The following is a 20,373-nucleotide window of genomic DNA, read 5'->3' as shown; positions in this document are numbered from 1 at the left end:
TGGTCTGTGACCTTTATTTTGCTTTGAGGTACTGTTGTTTGACATTTTGCTTTTTGCGCACTGTGGTCCTGGGGAAGGGCAGTCTTTTGTCTTCAGCTAAGTAGTTTGCTGACCCACTTTCTTCTGCAAACACTTAATACCTTGTCTCTAAACATTGATTCTCATGTTGTGTGGCATTCAAATGTCATTTTCTTTTTTTTTTTTTTTTTTTGGTGGGACAATGGGGGTTAAGTGACTTGCCCAGGGTCACACAGCTAGTAAGTGTCAAGTGTCTGAGGCCGGATTTGAACTCAGATACTCCTGAATCCAGGGCCGGTGCTTAATCCACTGTGCCACCTAGCCGCCCCCAAATGTCATTTTCTTGAACAAAAAATACTTTCCCACTAAAAACAATGTGGTCTGTGGGCCAGTGAACTCTGAACCAGATTGAAATATAATTTGGAAATATTAACATAATAAATAAAGATACAATAAAACATAGATTTTAAAATTAAGTCAACACATGACCCATAATTTTCCTTTTGTATGGATTGGTGGCCTCTATTTCCATTTGAGTTGACATGTTGACATGACTGGTCTCCACTAGTCTATATGTTATGACCCAGAAATTTCACTGAATCATAGTTCTATAGCTGAAAGGGACAGAATTCAGCAATCCAATCCTCTCATTTTACAAAGAAGTAAAATTAATTGCTCATTGTCACCAATGAAGTAAACAGCAGAGACAAGATTAAAATTCAAGTGCTTTGATTCCAAATCCAGATTCTATGATATTTAATAAACAAAAATTTGTCTCCTTAGTAAACATACTCAGACATGTAGGATCAAGGTCCTCCTTGGGATTACTTGGCCCTAGTTGGAAATCCTCTTTACTTAAATTTTTTAAAAAAGTCTGTGTATTCCAAAGCTATTTTCTAGAGGACAGTTTTATAGATTTGCTTCCTATGACCCAGCAAATTCATAGATCATGGAATTATAGACATCAGAAGTCAACTCCTTCATTTGATGACTGTAGAAACTGAAGCCTAGGGACTTGTCCAAGGACACATAGATTGTAAGAGTCTTAAATGTTAAATTTCATGTAGGTCCATTTCCCTCTTTTCTTGAGTGTACTGCCTGAATCCCTTTAGACCTTGCGCATATAAATTAATGCTTATGCTCATGATTAATTTAAATGAGTCCCCACTGGAAACTGAGGATAACCTCTCAATAGGAGCCTATGAGTGACAGCAAATGTCATAGCATTCGCTTGACTGAATGTATTGCTTTGCTCATAAAGGACATTACAGTAAAGTTGCTGCTTGATTGGTTGTAAGAAGACACTTGGGGTGGCTAATTAATTTCAAACTAGTTGTAATTAGTACCCAAAAGTCAAATAAAAGGAAGCCTGTATTGTCCTTTCTGCTTTAATTTGCTGCTGGGAACTATGTGTATTAGTGTGTGTGTGTGTGTGTGTGTGTGTGTGTGTGTGTGTGTGTGTGTTTGTGTGTATTGGTGCAGACTGAAGCTGGGAAAATGGGATAAAGCATTCAAATGATTTTGAAATTGTTGAGCAAACTGATGAGCTGGATTAAGAAGCAGGAAATCAAATCTCTGTTTTGTTTAAAAACATGCATGTCTTAATAGGAAGGAGGAAATAGAAACAGTAACAGAATTAAGAGCTGGAGGGGCCTCAGGCAGCACCTCCCACCTAAACAGAATTTTCACAATAAAATGAAAGACTGTTGAACAGATATTTCCCATTCACATGCCCTGCACTGTTTGAGTGATTCACAATAACAGTGATATTTGCAAGATCCAGAAACTTTTCTCTTCTTTCCCTACTGCCACAGGTCCTTAAACTACAGGGCAATGTTCTGTTGAATTTCCCCTTCTTTTCCCAAAAAAACATAACTTGGAATATTTTCCCCCTCTACAAGGCTAATGCTTAATTATTATGTGATCAAAGATACTGAGCCGGAAGTGGTCTTAGAGGCCTTCTAGTCTAACCTACTTGTTTTATTGATGAAGAAAAGTGAGGTCTGGAGGAGTTGTCTGATTGGCATAAGACCGGAAAAATAAATACAAGTAAGTGTAAGAGATAGGATCGGAGGCTTTCTGACTCCAGAGTTAGTGTTCTTTCCATTGTTACACATGCTGCCTCCAGGAGGTCTTGGTCTCTCAATTTGTTGGGAATTTGATATCTTTCCAAATAGATTATTTGTGAAGCAACTATCCCAAACTGGAAAAGTTTATTGTCAGGCACTGCAGTGTTTTGTGCTTATAAAAGTGTCTAAATCTTTGTTTATCTTCACGAAGAAACTTCTAAGTCCATTTTATACTTTGGAGATCAAAGACCATCTCTATATCTTTTGGAGGGCATCACTCAGACGAGTGCTACTTTTCAACAATCTAGTCTAGATGTATGTGTTGATGAAAAGTACAAAGTTTATCTATACAATAAGAAAGAAGAAAGGGTGTCAGTGGGTAGAGCCATTTCAATGTAATAGTCAAAGAGAAATTCTGTAGATTGAACTCTACTCAGAACAGTTGGCAAGAGTGAATTTGATTCAGTTTGAATCCATCCCCAACAATAAATAATGGTGTGATCCTGGGAAAGTCATTTAACCTCTGAGTCACATTTCCCTCATCTGTAAAGTGAGAACAATAATAAAACTGACCTCACAGAGTTGTGAGGATCAAATTGAGAAGATATGCATTAAGCACTTTGCTTTCCTTAAAGTACTACGTAAATATGTTAATTTTATTCTATCCAGTGCTAGAAAATTATGTCAGTGAAAGTGCCAATAAATACAGTACTGATTCAGTGAACTGGAGCCAGTATTTACTGTAAACACTATTGTGTGAGTTTTTATTGATATGCATTTACATTTGTAAACTTTCATTGCCTTTTGTTTAAGAAGTGGAGGACTGAGCCACAAACCCAACTTAATGTGTATTATTACTGCTTAACCTTATTCATGTCTTGAAAACTATACAAGATCTCTCCTCTCAGGAGACTTAGAAAAGATAGGAATTTAGAATTGCAAGGGATCTCAGAAATAATTTAGTCCAAACCTTTCATTTGATAGGCAAGGAAACTGAGGCCCAGAGGAGGTAGGTGACTGATCTACCATCCACACAGGTACCAAGGAGAAGATCTTAGATTGAACTCAGGTCCTTTGATTACAAATACAGTGCTCTCGATTGTTCTCTAAGATATTAATACTGATTTGACTGTTCTTATAAGCAACTAGGTGGCTAAGTGGTTAGAGTACTTGGGCTGGAGTCAAGAAAACTTGAGTTCAAATTCAGCTTTCAGACACTTCCTATGTGACCCTGGGCAAGTCACTTAACTTCTGTTTGTCTTGACTGGAGTTGGAAACGGCAAACCCCTCCAATATCTTTCCCAAGAATATCCCATGGACAGTAAAATCTATGAGGTCACAAAGAGTTGGACATGACTGAACAACAAGCCTAATTTTGGACAAGTCAATCTTCTTAAACAGCAATTCCTTCATCTAGGGGATATAATAAGCCTCTCAGGACACTCATAATCCAAATCCTTGATCAATGCAACCTTATGACCTGTTCTAATAGCATTCTTTCACTCCTACTTGCCTTCTTCATTCCTTTATTCAAGCAGTCATTTAGTAAGAATTTACTACAGACCAGTTATGTGCCAGGAAACAGAGAATTGTCTCTGCTCTGCTTGAATACATAAATGTTTTAATAAGAATGGGGATATCAGAATAGAATCTCACTACCTGAAAATTTTTTTTCCACAATCTTTATCATAAAATCCAAGGTATGGGGCAGTTAGGAGGCACAGTGGATAGAGCACTGTCCCTGGATTTAGGCGGACCTGAGTTCAAATTCGACCTCAGACACTTGACACTTACTAGCTGTATGACCTTGGGTAAGTCACTTAACCCTCATTGCCCCCCCCCCCAAAAAAAATCCAAGGTAAACAAGTTCTGGGGTATGATACCCCAGTCAAATGAGCAAAGATTAAAGGTGGGAAAGATTTGGGGGAATGCAGATAATGTACATTATTTCACTGCCGGTGCAACAATAAATTGCCTCAGCCTTTCTAGAAATCAACTAGAACTATGTAAAAATAATCCTAAACCATTGATATTATTTTTTCCAAAGATATTACTATTAGACTATACCTGAATCATCAATAAATCAATAGACAAGCATTTATTAAGCACCTACTGTGTAACAAGAAAGGTGGTACAGTGAATAGAGTGCTGAGACTGGAGTCAGGAGGGCTCATCTTCCTGAGTTAAAATCTGACCTGAGATACTTACTAGTTGTGAAATTTGGGGCATGTCACTTAAAACTGTTTTCCTTGGTTTCCTTTTCCATAAAATGAGCTTGAGAAGGAAAGTGCGAGCCACCCCAGTATCTTTGCCAAAAAAATTCCAGATGGGATCACGAAGAAACAAACACAACTGACATGCCAGAAAAATAACAAAATATACCAGGCACTATTCTAAACACTGGGGATACAAAACAAAAAAATATATATTTTTTTACATCTAGGAGCTTACATTTAGTTCATATATTATATATCCAATATATACATTGTATATGTGTAATATATACACACATAGACCACATACATACATACATACATACAAACATACGCACATGCATAAATGTGTAGCTAGGTGGTGCAGTGGATAGATTACTACTACTAGTTCTTGAGTCAGGAAAACTTGAGTCCAAATCTGATATTAGACCCTTACTATCTGCATGACCTGAGGCAAGTCATTTAACTTTTTTCTGCCTCAGTTACTTCCTTTTTTTTTTTTTTTTAATTTTTTTTTAGTGAGGCAACTGGGGTTAAGTGACTTGCCCAGGGTCACACAGCTAGTAAGTGTCAAGTGTCTGAGGCCGGATTTGAACTCAGGTACTCCTGACTCCAAGGCTGGTGCTCTATCCACTGCGCCACCTAGCTGCCCCTCTGCCTCAGTTACTTCCATTCTAAAATGAGGATAATAATGGTACTTACCTCCTAGGGTTGTTGTGAAGATCAAATGAGACAATATTTGCAAAGCACCTAGCATGTAGTAGGCCTATCCTATCCCGTCCCATCCCATCTCATCTCATATTGTATCAATCATATCCTATGATAGGATATGATTGATATGTGATCGATTACAATCTAATTTAATGTATAAATTATATATTGTAATTATGTTATTACTATAAGTATAATCAAATATAATTTTAGTAGCACATAGGTTATATATAATATATAAAATTACATATATGCATTGTAATGCTATATTTATATGTGAGAATATTATAATATTTATATAATAAATATTTTATATAACATCTAAATATCCATAATAAAATTATATAAAATAAAATAATATTTTAACTTATCTATAATAAAAATTATTTTAATATATTAAAATAGTTACATATTAATATGGAACAATATAATGCATAGTATATTGTAATGTATATACAATTTACTATGTACTAGTGTATATATGTATATTTGCATGCATATATGCATGTCTACATTGGAAGGAGTGGTATTTATAGCTCAAAAGATTAGAAAAGGATTCATGAAAAAAATAGTGTTAAGATGAGTCTTGAAGGAAACAAGGTATCCCAAGAGGCAAAAATGAAGAAAGAATACCTCAAGGAGGTTATTGATAGTAAGAAAAGACCCAGAAGTACAAAAATAGACAAGCACCATTATTTGTGAGAGCAAAACCTGGTACCAGATATATGTTCAGTGATTGGAGAATGGCTGAAAATGCTGTTGTGTATGAATGTAATGAAATGTTAATGTGCCACAAAGAATGGCAGGTATTAATAATTCAGGGAAACTTATAAAGAGCTTCAAGCAGTGATACAGAATGAAGGAAACAGTTCAAGTGACTACAGCAATGTAAACAAAATCAGTATCCGGAGATAACAAAATTCATGTCAGATACAATAGATCATGGTGTCATAATCTCAAAACAAAAACCCACACCGCTGCTTTCTACTAATACTCAATAGACTAAAAAAAAATTGGAGTGACTTGCATCTGTCACAATCAGGCTATTAGGCAGTTTTGCTTCATTCATTGAGGGGAATGTACTTTGTAGTGGGACACTTTGCAGGTTTTGGTTTTTGGTTTTTGGAGGTGTCTATTATTTTAAACAAAAGGTATCAAAAAGCATTTAAAATTTTTATTTTTATTTATTATTATTAATTTTTTTTTGGTGAGGTAATTGGAGTTAAGTGACTTGCCCAGGTTCACACGGCTAGTGTCAAATGTCTGAGGCTGGTTTTGAACTCAGGTCCTCCTGATTCCAGGGCCAGTGCTCTATCCACTGTGCCAACCTAGCTGCCCCCTTAAGTGGTTATTTCTAAAACAATATACCTTACAAACCCCGACTAATGATCTTCATATCAACAATTAGTTCTGAGGAAAGTATGAAGTAAAAACTGTAGCTAAAACACATTTCCCCAATGTACTTGTGTTCCATTCAGAAATACACAAACCATTCAAGAGCAGAGTAGGCTCAAATCTGAGTACAAAATTGGTATTGTGGTATTGAGGTAAAGGTATAAGATACATGTGTGGCAAAGGAAACTCATAACTCCATGGTACTGCAGGACCTTTAAGTACATTCTTTTTTTTTTTTTTATAAAGTCCTCATCCAGTTTCCCAAATGTGTGTGGCATATGTGCGTGTTCTTAGCAGCAATAAAAAGTATTATTTCCATTCATATATATATATATATATATATTTATATATATGTGTGTGTGATGCGTATATATATGTGTGTGTGTGATGCGTATATATATGTGTGTGTGTGCATGTATGTGTGTATATATGTATACACACTATATATGTGTGTATATACATATGTATGTACATATGTATATATGTATGTATGTGTGTGTACATAGATAGATAGATAGATAGATAGATAGATAGATAGATAGATAGATAGATAGATAGATAGATAGATAGATAGATAGATATAGATATAGATAGTCTCTGTATCCTCCTTTAGCACTGAATTATATTTGGTCTGACAGCAAGTAATATAACCCATCTTTCAGTCAAGCTCACTCAGCAGTAGTTAGCCACAGCAATTGAGTGTTGGGGATATACTTTCTTGTTTAAACATTTCTCAGTTTAGAGAGAGAATAAGTATTTTTCAGTTATGATTTTTTTTGGATTGAGAAATCCCATCTCATTGCAATAAATATATAAGGTAAATAATCAGTAGTACCCAGTAGGTTCTCCTGTGACCTGGGGAGTTGTACTCATAGAAAACAGAATAGAAAGAGGACTGGACTTTGAGGCAGGAGGCCATAGCCAAATCTTAATTTGATAGGTCATCGAGAGGATACAAATTTAGGATTGTATGTTTTTATTATTTAAATCCAGCTTTCATATACTTTTTTTTTTTGGCAGGGCAATGAGGGTTAAGTGACTTACCCAGGGTCACACAGCTAGTAAGCGTCAAGTGTCTGAAGCCAGATTTGAACTCGGGCACTCCTGAATCCAGGGCCAGTGCTTTATTCACTACACCACCTAGCTGCCCCCTACCCCCATTCTTGAAGTGGAATCTCCACACTATTCTTGAACTGGAATTTCCTCTCTATAATCTCCCCAGTGGGTCCTTGTTTAGCATTACTTTTATTCTCTTCACTCTACTGATCATTCTCCATCACATTGTAACACATGGTTCCACACTGGTGTTGAACAGAATAATAACTCCTGTTATCTATAGACCTTTAAGGTTTTCAAAGTGCTTTCCTCACAATCACCCTTTGAGGTAAGTAGCACAAGTATTATGGGTCCCATTTTACAGATGAAACCACATAGAGGTTAAATGACTTGTGAATGGTTACACAGCTAGTGTATGTTTAGGGCAGGATTCCAAACAAGGCCTCTTGCCACCAGGTTCAGAAATCATACTACACAGTCTATAGAAAACAAAGATGCCTTATTCATTTAACAGGATATTGGTATAATATTCTAAAGCAGCTGTTTTCATGCTGGTGACCGCAGCAAGTCACTAAGACCATTTCAGGGGGTCCATAAGGTCAAAACTATTTTTATAATAATACAAAGATATTTTAATTCCCAATAGGTTAATCATCAATAGCTATAACCCACACAAATTAAAGCTCTTGGGAGGGGGAGGGGTTCTCAATAAGTTTTAATATTGTAAAGCAATCCTGAGACCGAAAAGCTCAAAAACTGCTGTTCTAAGGTGTCCTTCAAAAAGAAATTGAGCAGGAAAAAGAAAACTGCCACGTAGACAAACTATTTAAATGTAATCACTAAAACAACAACCTCTTCACTACAATGTTAGTAATTGGCGATAGCAGAAGCAGTACTTGGAAGAAAGTATTTTAAAAGGTTGATTTTGGCATAAGCATGAATGGGCTTGAGTGTAAGGGTGTTGCTACCTACACCTCTGCATACTAACTAATTTTCTTCCAAAATGTTGTCTGTTGGGTTATGGACCTTTGATGAAATTACCCCCAAATTTCTGATCCCCAGTGCTACTTCAACATAACTATTTCAAACTAATTACTTTCTTGAACAAACAGACCAATATACCCTTAATATCTAACATATGAAATGGACATTAATGATTATTTTATAAGATTTCCCCCCAGATGTTCCCATTTCAGCTTTAAATATAACACTCCCAAGAAGTACTCCACAGATGTATGCATTAAAAATTTTTATAAGCAGTTTCTGTTCCACATGCTGACTAGTTTTAAAAGTTAAATATGATTAAAAAAAGCTTTTTTTTTTTTTGTGGTCACTGAGTGCCCTTTAATAGGCAATATTTTTTTAAAAAAACCACACAGAGGCTGATTTTCAGCCACTGATCAGCTCTTATTGTTAAATATTTTCACTTCATAAATATTTACTTTTCTAGGAGCTGTATAGTCAATAATTTATTTTAAAAAAATCATTCAGAAATGTTAAAATAAAAGAAAAATTACTTCAAGAAGAGGATCTTTTTTTAAAACCACAGATAGGACTTAACAGTAACTATTTTGAGACTACCACAATGAACCAACTTGTTCTTAATATAATCTTGGATTAAATAGATATTTCAAAATTCTACAGCTTTAACTATTGAGTAGCTATTAAGAGGATATAATACAGAATGTATTTGTAACTAAAATGATATTATTTGCAGTAGTCTCTGTTGCAGGCCATTTTGGATTTCACTAAAATTGCTTAAATTTACCAAAAAAAAATTTCTAAGGAATAATACAAAATCATCAATTTCTGGAAGTCTACTCCCATTTAAAGGATGCTAGAGGGAAGAATTGTACACAGAAGCATGTCCAGAGAACCTAAGGAGATAGAAACTGACACCATTGTGTGTTATATCTCAGCTTATGTCCTTAGGACTGGATGTAATGAAATCTTTCCTTGGTCAACAATGGCAGCCCTAGGATAGCACCAGTGATGTGTTAAGCTTATGAAATCTAACAGGATTTATTCATTCCCTGGTTGGTCATAAAAATAAAGGGCTAGAAAGAGGGAAGGGAAAAAAAAAAGGAAAAATAAAATATTTTTAAATCATTCCTTATCCGTAGAATCATAGATTTGAGGATCATAGATTAAGAGCTTTAAGGAAACTTGGAGTCCACGTTACTAATCTACTTAAGCCGAATTAACCCAAGCCACATTATGCATGGTACTCTACCACACTGAATAGATAGATAGATGGGTGCTTGGATGGATAGACAGATAGATATCAATGTGTGTATATACATAAGTACATATGTGTGTATATGTATGTGTAAATATCTATGTACACACGCATGCATTCTTTTTTTGTTTGTGTGTATGACTTGCATTTTGTGGTACCATATCAGAAAATAGATTGTTTGAAGAAGGGGAATTGTTTTCCTCATTCAAAAACTTTTTCTTTCTTTCCACCATAGGTCCATTTCAACTATTCGCATCAACTATAATATCAGACTTTATTTATAGGAAGCATTCCTACGGTAAATAGATAAACTGAGGCTAGAATCTCACATAATTTTGAAAATTACATTTTGGACATAGATAGAAATATGCACTTGCATATAGTCATAAACATGAGCCAACTGGGCAGAACAATGAATAGAACCATGGGCCTGGAGTCAGAAAGACCTGAGTTCAAATGCACCCTTAGATACTTGTTTATTATGTGGCCCTGGGCAAGAATCTTAACTTCTGTTTACCTCAGTTGCTTCAATTGTAAAACAGAGATACTAATAGCACCTACTCACAGGGTTGTGATGAGGAATAAAATAATATATGTAAGACACTTAGCATAGTCTGTGTCCTGTAGAAGGCATTATATAAATGCCTACTTCATTCCTTGCCTGTCTCTGTAGCTACAACTATAGATTTATATAGAGCTAAACCTAGAGATGGAGATAGAGTCAGAACTACAGAGACAGCACAACATAGTTAATAGAATACATCAGGAAGGCCTGAGTTCTAGTTCCCCACTTTGACACATACTGGCTCTGTGATCTTGGGCAAATTACTTGAATACCCAGTCCTCTAGCATGCTGTACAATTAGAAATTTCAGAGAACATACTAACTGGCATCTTGAGAGGAAGGTTCCTTAACAACAGTTCTTTGTACCAATGAAACCACAGGCCAGTCCCGTCTCATTAGGTATAGATGATTAGATGAGGCAGCTGGTCTAGTGGATAGAGACCTGGCCTTCAAATCAGGAAGACCCACATTGACACATGCTGATGGTGGTATCTTAATGTCTCAATGCACCAGGCAGCTTAAGTTAGAAGTTGCAAAACAATTAAGGATTAGTAGATACTTTTCCTCAATAGGAGTTCACTATACTTATGAAATCACAAGTTAATACCTAGATGCATAAATAATATAAAATTATATATATGAATAATGCACACACATGTACATACAACCATGCATGTACACAGAGGTGCAACAACCACATTTACATATGATGCATGTGTATATATACATGCATTTATGTTCATGCATATATTTATAGAAATATGTATATAATTGTCCAATCAGAGGCACTTAACTTTTTTATGTTGTGGATCCTTGGCTGTCTGGTGAAACTTTGGGACCTTTTCTCAGAATAAAGTTTTTAAATTTTTTAATGCTTAAATAAAATACATAGTATTACAAAGGAAACCAATCTTATTGAAATATGAGTGCCGAAATTTTTAAAATTTTACAGACCTTAGTTTAAGAACCTTTGCTATAAACAATATTTTTTAAAGATATAGGATCAGATAATTGTATAAATGAATGATGTGATTTGGAAGGCAGGAGATATTATACCTGTATACTATTCTAGTTATGTACCCTGCCTCTGTTCGTCAGAACCCCTCCCTCCTGAAATCATTAAATTCTTTTATGTACTCATCTATTTATAGGACCTATTATCTAAGTAGAGGGTAAGCACCTTGGGGCAGGGATTGTTTTTCATTTGGTCTTTGTTTTTCCAGTGCCTAGCACACCTAATAAATGTTTATGGGGTTGGATTTGATTGGAAATTTGGAGATAATATGAGCAATATTATGTTGTATAAAGTACTTTTGTAGCCCAGATATTTGAAATACATCTTTATTATGTAATATAATTTTTTTTTAATTTCAGTTGCTTTTTGGTACTGTTTTCTAGTTCTACAGACATGATTGTGTCAATATTTCTGTTATAAAGCAAATCCCTTACTTAAGAGGTTTATAGCTCAACCCTCCAGAATCACCATGCTTTCTGTGCTCAGGGTAAAATGTCAAAAGAATCTAAGTCTGTATGTTATTTTACATTTTATTTTATTCTTACAGAGCAGAACATTCAAGGTCTGTAGGGATTGTCTGATGTTTAATTAGATAGAGATACAAACAATAATGGAGTGGATATGTATTTGAATCAATAAAATATCCCTCTGACACATCTCAAAATTAACTAAATGCATTATATATGTACACATATATATACATATACCCCCATACATATATATACATATGTATACCTACACATACATATACAGTGCATATATCTACACACCGCACACACATGTATATATATGCATACATGTATGTGTATATATACTTATATATACATATATATATATATATATATATATATATATATATATAAGTATACTCACAAAGACACACATACATACACACACACACATATATCCAATAAAAATGTCCTTATACTTAGAAAATGTTGAAAGAGTTGCTGGCCATGGCATGGCCTTTTGAAATTATGCTGACACATGTTCTAGCAACTTTTCTCAGAAAAAAGAAATAATTCTTTTCTACATACATAGAGTCTTTAACAGAGCTGTATGTGACATAACTAGCTGGACAGGCATCATTGTATAAAAACTCGATGAATAAAGTAATACTTTTCAAAACTAAGATCTCAACTCATTTTTATGTATATTTTTAATAACTCAGTGGAGGCTGGAATAGTGGTGGAAAGGAAATTGTTTCTGGATTCAGAGAAGCTACCTCTTTTCTCTTAGGAATGTTGCAGTACAACTGAGAATCAATATGCCTGGGTTCTGTTTTTAGCTCTACCTTAAATAAACATACTGTTTTGAATAACTCATTTCATCTTTCTGGGGCTCAGTTTATCTGTTTACTGAAGGAATGCTTCTATATACAAAGTCTGACATTATAATTGGTACAAGTCGTTGAAATGGACCTATGGTGGATAAAAAAGATTTCAAATAAGGAAAACAAGACCCTTTCCTCAAACAATCTATTTTCTGATATTGAGGCATAAAATTCACACTATACAACACAAACTCACAAAAAAGACACACATACATATTTATACAGGTATAAACACATACATATTCGCATATATGTACCTATGTATATACACACTTCTGTCATTTCTCTCTCCATATCAATCTATCATGTCTATCTATCTATCTATCTGCTTATCTACCTCCCTCCCTATCTCCCTACCCACCAACCCACCCACCCACCTCTCTCTCTGTCTCTCTGTCTCTGTCTCTGTCTGTCTGTCTGTCTGTCTGTCTCTCTCTCTGTCTCTCCTATCTATCTCTATCTATCCTCTACATAGCCCCAGGATTTTCATATACCTGCCTTATGCAGAAGTATTAAGGCATTAAGGAATTCTTACTGAATAGACAACACAAGTCAAATTGACACTGTGTGTCAGATTAATGCAAGTGTAGTTGACCCAATAATTGCTACTGGAAATGGTGAAGATAATTTCAACCATCTGGACAACTTTCCTTTTCAATGTATGGTATTTTTTCCATACTGTGAAACTATTCTGTATTTCTGTAACTTGAATATTACTACACTGTAAATGAATATTTTTCATTAGAATAAGGGCCTGTGTTTGGCAACTTGATAGAGTCAGTAATATTCATTTTTGTCTGCCTTCTGTATCCCACTCATTTGTCATTGGAGCATAGGTTTTGATCTGGAAGCCATGTTAAATGTTAGCTAGTCAAATCCCCTCATTTTATAGATGATGAAATCAAGGCTCAGTGAATTTAAATTATGTGCTCAATCTCATACAATGGTAGAGCTGGAAGTCAGGTTCCTCTGACTCCAAATACAGTAATCTTTGCATTATGCCCATGATCCAACTTTTCCTCCCCTTTCTTTTTTTCCTCCTCACTAGTTTTTGTTGTTGTTTTTGTTGTTTGTTTCATGTATAATCTTATTTTCAACATTTTTTATTTGCTAGAGACAATGTGGTGTATTAGATCAAGTCGAATTGGCCTCATAAGTCCAAGATTTATACAAATATCACGCAGGACTTGAAGTTATACACAATACCCTCATCAATGATATGAGAGAGCCATTAATTCCTAGCAGTACAAGTAGTACTTCTTTAGGACTTAAACTAGTCAAAGAGTATATACTCAAAAATTACATTCTTGTGTGTGTGTGTGTGCGTGTGTGTGTGTATAATTTTTTTGTTTGTTTTTTTTTTTTTTTTTTTTGCTGGGGCAATGAGGATTGAGTAATTTGCCCAGGGTCACACAACTAGCAAGTGTCAAGTGTCTGAGACTGGATTTGAACTCAGGTCCTCCTGAATCCAGGGCTAGTGCTTTATCCACTGTGCCACCTAGCTGCCCCACCTTTAGATATATTCTGCATTAGTATTTATTTTTTAATTTGTACCTCTCCTATATAAATACATTGTGTATTTTTAAATTTTTAAAAAAGTTATTGATAATTAATGGGGGGTTCCTTTGCAGATTAGAGGGATGCTACTCTATTCTGTCTCAAGTTAATGGCAACAGAAAAAAATGAAGAAAGAAAAGGCTTAGCAAATTTCTGAAGAGTGTAACTAGCTTTTTCGAAGACTATAACATTAACTTAGAAATCAATACGATTCAATCTTTTTCAGAGCCACTGATAAAATGAGCCAGCATGAGGATAAATTAATCCAGATGGTCTTAATTGTGTATTAGTTGTACCAGAATTGAAAGATACTAGACAATATAATGCAATATGTGTTGTGCTTTTGTTGTTGTTGTTATGGTTTTTGTTGTTGTTGTTGTTGTTGTTTTAATGAGGAGAGAGCCACACAGTTGTGGGTGTTTCATTATTCTCTAAATAACAAAGAAAATTATTTGACAAGGATCACACAAAGGGCCATTCTACAGATTTCCTCTTGGCTCAATTCTGGCCTATAATGTTGTCCATCACCTCCAGAAGAAACCCCCCAATTGTGGGGAATTGTGAGCTGTCTTTATGACCTTTGAACATCAAACTCTTTTCATCTGAGAGCACAAACAAGTTGGAAATTCTAGCCTATACTTCTAATGCTGAAATACTAATGCATTAACCTGCCACATTTCTTTCTTTTTTCAATTCCCATTTCTTCCAAGTTCTACTTTTAACCACATTGCAAAAAGCTAACAGCCATATTCCCTGGAGAATATGTTTTTAAAAGTCAGGAAATATGAAACACCGCATGAATAATAGTGCTATGGAAATCATATTGAGGCGTGACACTGACAAAAGCAGGACATTTGAAATTTATTTTTATCATCTAAATTCACATTAAATAAGAACTCAGTTTGGAGTAAGAACTGCAGTACTAAACTCTTCATTTCAGCTTTGAACATCCAGGTGGTTTTGGAGCAAGGAGGCATTAATTTATTTCTTTTTTATTTGCCATGTCTCTTGTTTAGTTTTTCAAATGGAAACAGCAGGCATTTTTCTCTTGGTTCACTTAAATAGTCAGTTGATATGAAAAGATATTCAAAAAATATTCAATAGGGAAAAACATTTCACAGAAGCAATCATTTATGTATGGTACATGATGAAAAGTTAGAATTAAAAGTTCTATCACCAGGAATTTGGATGGATGGGAACAGGGATGCTATGATTTGGAGAAATGGATTTCTTGGCTATGTGATGCCCAATGAATTATTCTCTGTGAAGGTATAAATGAATTTAAAATTTAGAGTAAATGATAATAACTAATAATAGCTAACATTTATATGGTCCTTACTATGTGTTATCCTCTGTGCTAAGTGCTTTACAATTATCTTATTTGAGCCTCACAACAACCCTGGAATGTAGGGGCTATTATTATCCCATTTTATAGATGAGGAAACTGAGGCAAACAGAGTGTAAGTGTCTTCCTGAGGGCCACCCAGATAGAAAGCATCTCAGGCAAGATTTGAACTCGTTTTATTGATTCCAAGTACAGTACTCCATCCATTGTGCCATGGAACTGCTCTAATTAAGAGAAAATCCTTCTTATATTCATTCATTCTTTCATTAATTCAGCAGAATTGATTAAACATTTTAATGAGTGCCTAGAACCCTGGGTTAGTTCAACTTTGTCCCCAGCAATGATTACCAATCACCTACCACGTACAAGACACTACGTTACATATGGAGGAGGCAATGAGTTCCAAGTCAGTGTCTTGCCTAGGAGAATTTATGATTTCAGAAATTCTAAAGGAGATAGAAGACTGTCTCTGAACTCAAAAATCTTATAAACTATTTGGGAATTTATAGAATCTTAGAGTTCCCAATGTGTAGAGGGAACTTTGCTTCAGCCTCTACCCATATAAGAATTTTAGAGGGGATTTAAAAACATTGGTTTTGGCAAAAAATTTTTTCAAAGAAATTTATCAATGAAAAAGAGAGAGGTGAAATAATAATTCATTTGGCTAGAATAGCCAAAGATACAGGTTTTTTATTTGTAAAGTTTTTGGAGATCTGAGAATGTTTGTAGTATAATATAAAGGAGAAACTGGCAAGGCATTTGGTAATGCTTGAGGGAAGAAATGACTGCTGGAGCCAAGTGCTGGAGGAAACAGGAATGAAATAAACCAAAGATAGCAATTAACCTTATTCAGTTATAAGAATTCCTCTTCCATGACCTGAGCAAAGGAGGACAGAATCTACGAATACTGAAAATTAAAACAAAACAAAAGAGATGCACTCTATTGGTGTTTTACATTACTGTCAATCTTCTTTCAATATAACCTCTCATGAAAATGAAAAACAATTAGATAAAATTAAGATTGATGATGTCTGACAACATATTTATGTATATATATATATTTGTACACATGCATATATTCACATGTATCATATGTAATCATAAGTTTACATTTATGTCTCTGTCCATCTGTCTATTTCTGACCCCAAGGTCTACCATCTCTCTACAAAAAGGTACAAAATATATTTCATTCACAAGTCTCTATAAACAACAATAAGTCTGATATGTTTTAACTTTGTTTTTCTTTATGGCATTGTAATCATGTATGTTATTCTCTTGGGTAAACTTTCTTCAGTCCAAATAGGTTCATACAATACTTTTAAAGTTCTCTTAGTTTTTATGACACAAAAGTATTCCATTATACTTATATATCACAATTTGTTCAGTCATTCCTCAATCACCTCACTTTTTCATTTTTTGATACCTAATAATGTGCTACAATGCATATTTTTGATGCACATGAGATCTTTGTTTCTGACATTCCTTGGGGTATATACACTGAGGTGTCAAAAGGTAGGAACAATTTAGTAACTTTTCTTTATAATTCTATCTTGTTTTTCCAGAGCATTTGGACCAATGTATAGCTTTCCCAATACTGTGTTCACTTGTTTGTATTTTGACAGCCCCACAGACATTTATTATTATCATCTCAATCTTGTGAATGAAATAGGAAGATAGCTTAACTATAATAATTGTTAGGGGCAAAGGTGTGGTTGGGCTAAGAAAAGAGAAGAAAAGACTTGGAAATATCATCATAGGGAATGATTTCAAAGCTCAATAAACACAGAATAAAATGATTTTAGAACAGCATCAAGGGCTCAGCTGGCTGAGGTTTTGCATGAATTGAGAGTGTGTGAAATCAGTTATATCTTATGAATTTGTCTTTTGATTCTCTGAGTGGAGAAAAACATGATAGGGATTAGTGAAGGATGAATTTTTCTAGTCTAGGAATATTAGAAAATTATAGAGCTAGAATTTAGAAAGGAATGTCCAGGAAAACATTAAGATTACACACTACATATTCAAGAATATGTATGTAAGTGAGTGGCCTAGTTGCATCAGGATCCAATTATCCCAGATATTGAACAGGAAGTCACATCAGAGACCATCTAGTCTAACCTCCTTATTTTAGAGACTAGGAAACTGAGACCCAGAGAGTTTAATTGACTAAGTTTTAATTCAAGTCTTCCTGATTCCAAGTTTAATGCTCTACCTTCTGTCTCACAAGAACATGGTGGGGGGTATCAAGAAACCAGAGTTCATCATGAAGGTAAAGTATGGATTTAATATGAGTGTACAAAAGGTAGAAAGATAGAAGGCTATGATTAGAGACTGGAATTTTAAAGTTCTGAATCTTTTAAAGTAGTATGGTTTTGAGAAACGTTGAGGTCTAAGATAGGACTGAAGCTAGGTGGAGAAGAATGTCATTGGAATTTGAATAGATTGAGCAATATCAGGTTGTGAGGTTCTTAAATGGATCTTCAACATGAATACTGAAAGCCCTCTTCATGATGTCTGGGGATGTGAAGAAGATAAAGAAGAAATCAGTAAGGAAGTTGGAAGAATGACCTTTGATATGATCTCAACAAGGATAAGTAATGAGATGAGCTAAAAGCAAATTGAATGACTTTTAAAAGAAGAAAGGACTTTGAGGGATGTCTATATAGGAATGATCAGGAAATAACAGTGGGGATCAAAGATTGTGTTAATCCATGTCTCTGGCTCTGTGAGGTGAAGACAGTGAAATGTCTTGGCCTCCAGGAAAAGGAATGCAAGGGATATGATGTGTTCAGGGGAGAGTCAAGTTTTTGTTCAAGCATGCAGTGGAAAGAATGGTACTTACTATGGATGAACTTTTTGTAGATATATTGAGGTTTCAAAGGGCATGGTGGAATGTGTTGGATAATGCTAGAAATGGATTGGAGTGTCAAGGATGGTGTAGGACTACTTAGACTGCTATGAAGAGATGTTAGTAGGGAAATATGGGTAATCTTGCACCTAAAATGGTGACACTAGTTGTCAGATATTGAGCAACTAGTAAAAGGAAGGCAAGGTTGGTGTCACATGCTGTTTCATTAATTGAGCGCTTTGAAACTCAATCAGCCCCAGAGATCTAAATGGAATTTCCAACATTGCTTCTTTTATCTGAAACCACAGAGCTCGTTTCTCAGAAATCCTTTGCTTCTTGATGTAGACAAGGCTAGAGACTTTGAGGTTTCAAGTATGTGTGAAGAGGGGCAGTAGTGCTACCAATGCACATCATTATTATCATCATCATAGCCAACATATGCATAATAATTTAAGATTTGCAAAGTATATCCCATATTACCCTCACAAAACACCCTGAGAAATAGGTGCTATTCTCATCCTATATTACAGGTGAGGAAACTTAGGCAGATAGATATCAAGTGATTTGCCTAGGATCCCACAACTAGTAAGTATTTCAGGCAGACTGTGAACTCATGTCTTCTACATTCTAAGTCTTGTTCTCCAGGCATTGCACCACCTAGCTGCCTAATGCCTGCTCCATGTTTTGGGTACTGTTTTGATGGCAGACTTCTATGAGGTTTGAGGACCTCTGATCATCCTTATCATGATTCCATCATCTGTGGTGTCAGCTGTTTTCCAGCTTTTTATGATCTGATAATCTGGTCAGTAAAGGCATGTACATTGATAAAATATGAAAGATTAGATGTGCATCAGTAAACCTTAAAGTGATAAAATTGTGATGAAATATTATGATATATATATAAATGATATAAGATATATGATATATAATGTCTATGAGGTTTTATACTAACCAGATCAAATCAAGGAAATATAAACTAAATTATATGGGAATGAAAAATAAATAAAAGATCTATGGTATAGGAAAAAAGAATATTGAACTTGGAGTTACAAAAACTGAGTTCAAATGCTAGCTCTGATACTTAATTCCTTTGTGAGCTTCACCCCTGTGGGCCTTAGTCTTTTTATCTATAAAATTTGTATTTTATACAGAGAGATTATCTATCTATCTATCTATCTATCTATCTATCTATCTATCTATCTATCTATCTATCTATCTATCTATCTATCTATCTATCCATCCATCTATCCATCCATCCATCCATCCATCCATCCATCCATCTATCTATCTATCTATCTATCTATCTATCTATCTATCTATCTATCTATCTATCTATCTATCTATCCATCCATCCATCTATCCATCCATCCATCTATCCATCTATCTATCTATCTATCTATCTATCTATCTATCTATCTATCTATCTATCTATCTATCTATCTATCTATCTATCTATCCATCCATCCATCTATCTAATCATCAATATCCTCTCTGTCTCTCATCACCATCACCATCACCATCACCATCACCATCACCATCACCATCACCATCACCATCACCATCACCATCACCATCACCATCACCATCACCATCACCATCACCATCACCATCATCACCTGTCTGTCTGTCTGTTTGCGTGCCTGCATGAATGCTTTTCTATATATCCCTGTTTTCATCAATCCTGTTAGGCGTAATTATCTGATATTGTTGGGCCAACGCATCAGTGATCTAAATTATGATATTTCTGAATTTATGATCTTGTAAAATAACAAATGAATGTTATCTTCTGAAATCAAAGGAAAAAAAGAAAATAATGCAAACATCTGATTTACCAACAACTACTATCCAAAAATTTTGAATTTGTAGCCAACAACATTTCAATGTCTATGGTTAAAGTTATTATGGTTGTGTCATATTAAGTGCAAAAATGTTTTCTGTCTCATGTGAAATTAAACAAACCTTTTTCATGGTTTTAGTAAACCAAAATGTATCTTTCTGGTTACTTAGTTT

The sequence above is a fragment of the Dromiciops gliroides genome, chromosome 5, assembly GCF_019393635.1.
Source record: "Dromiciops gliroides isolate mDroGli1 chromosome 5, mDroGli1.pri, whole genome shotgun sequence".
In the NCBI taxonomy this organism is placed as follows: Eukaryota; Metazoa; Chordata; class Mammalia; order Microbiotheria; family Microbiotheriidae; genus Dromiciops; species Dromiciops gliroides.
The sequence above is the reverse complement of the archived record's forward strand: the minus strand, read 5'-3'. Positions refer to the sequence as shown.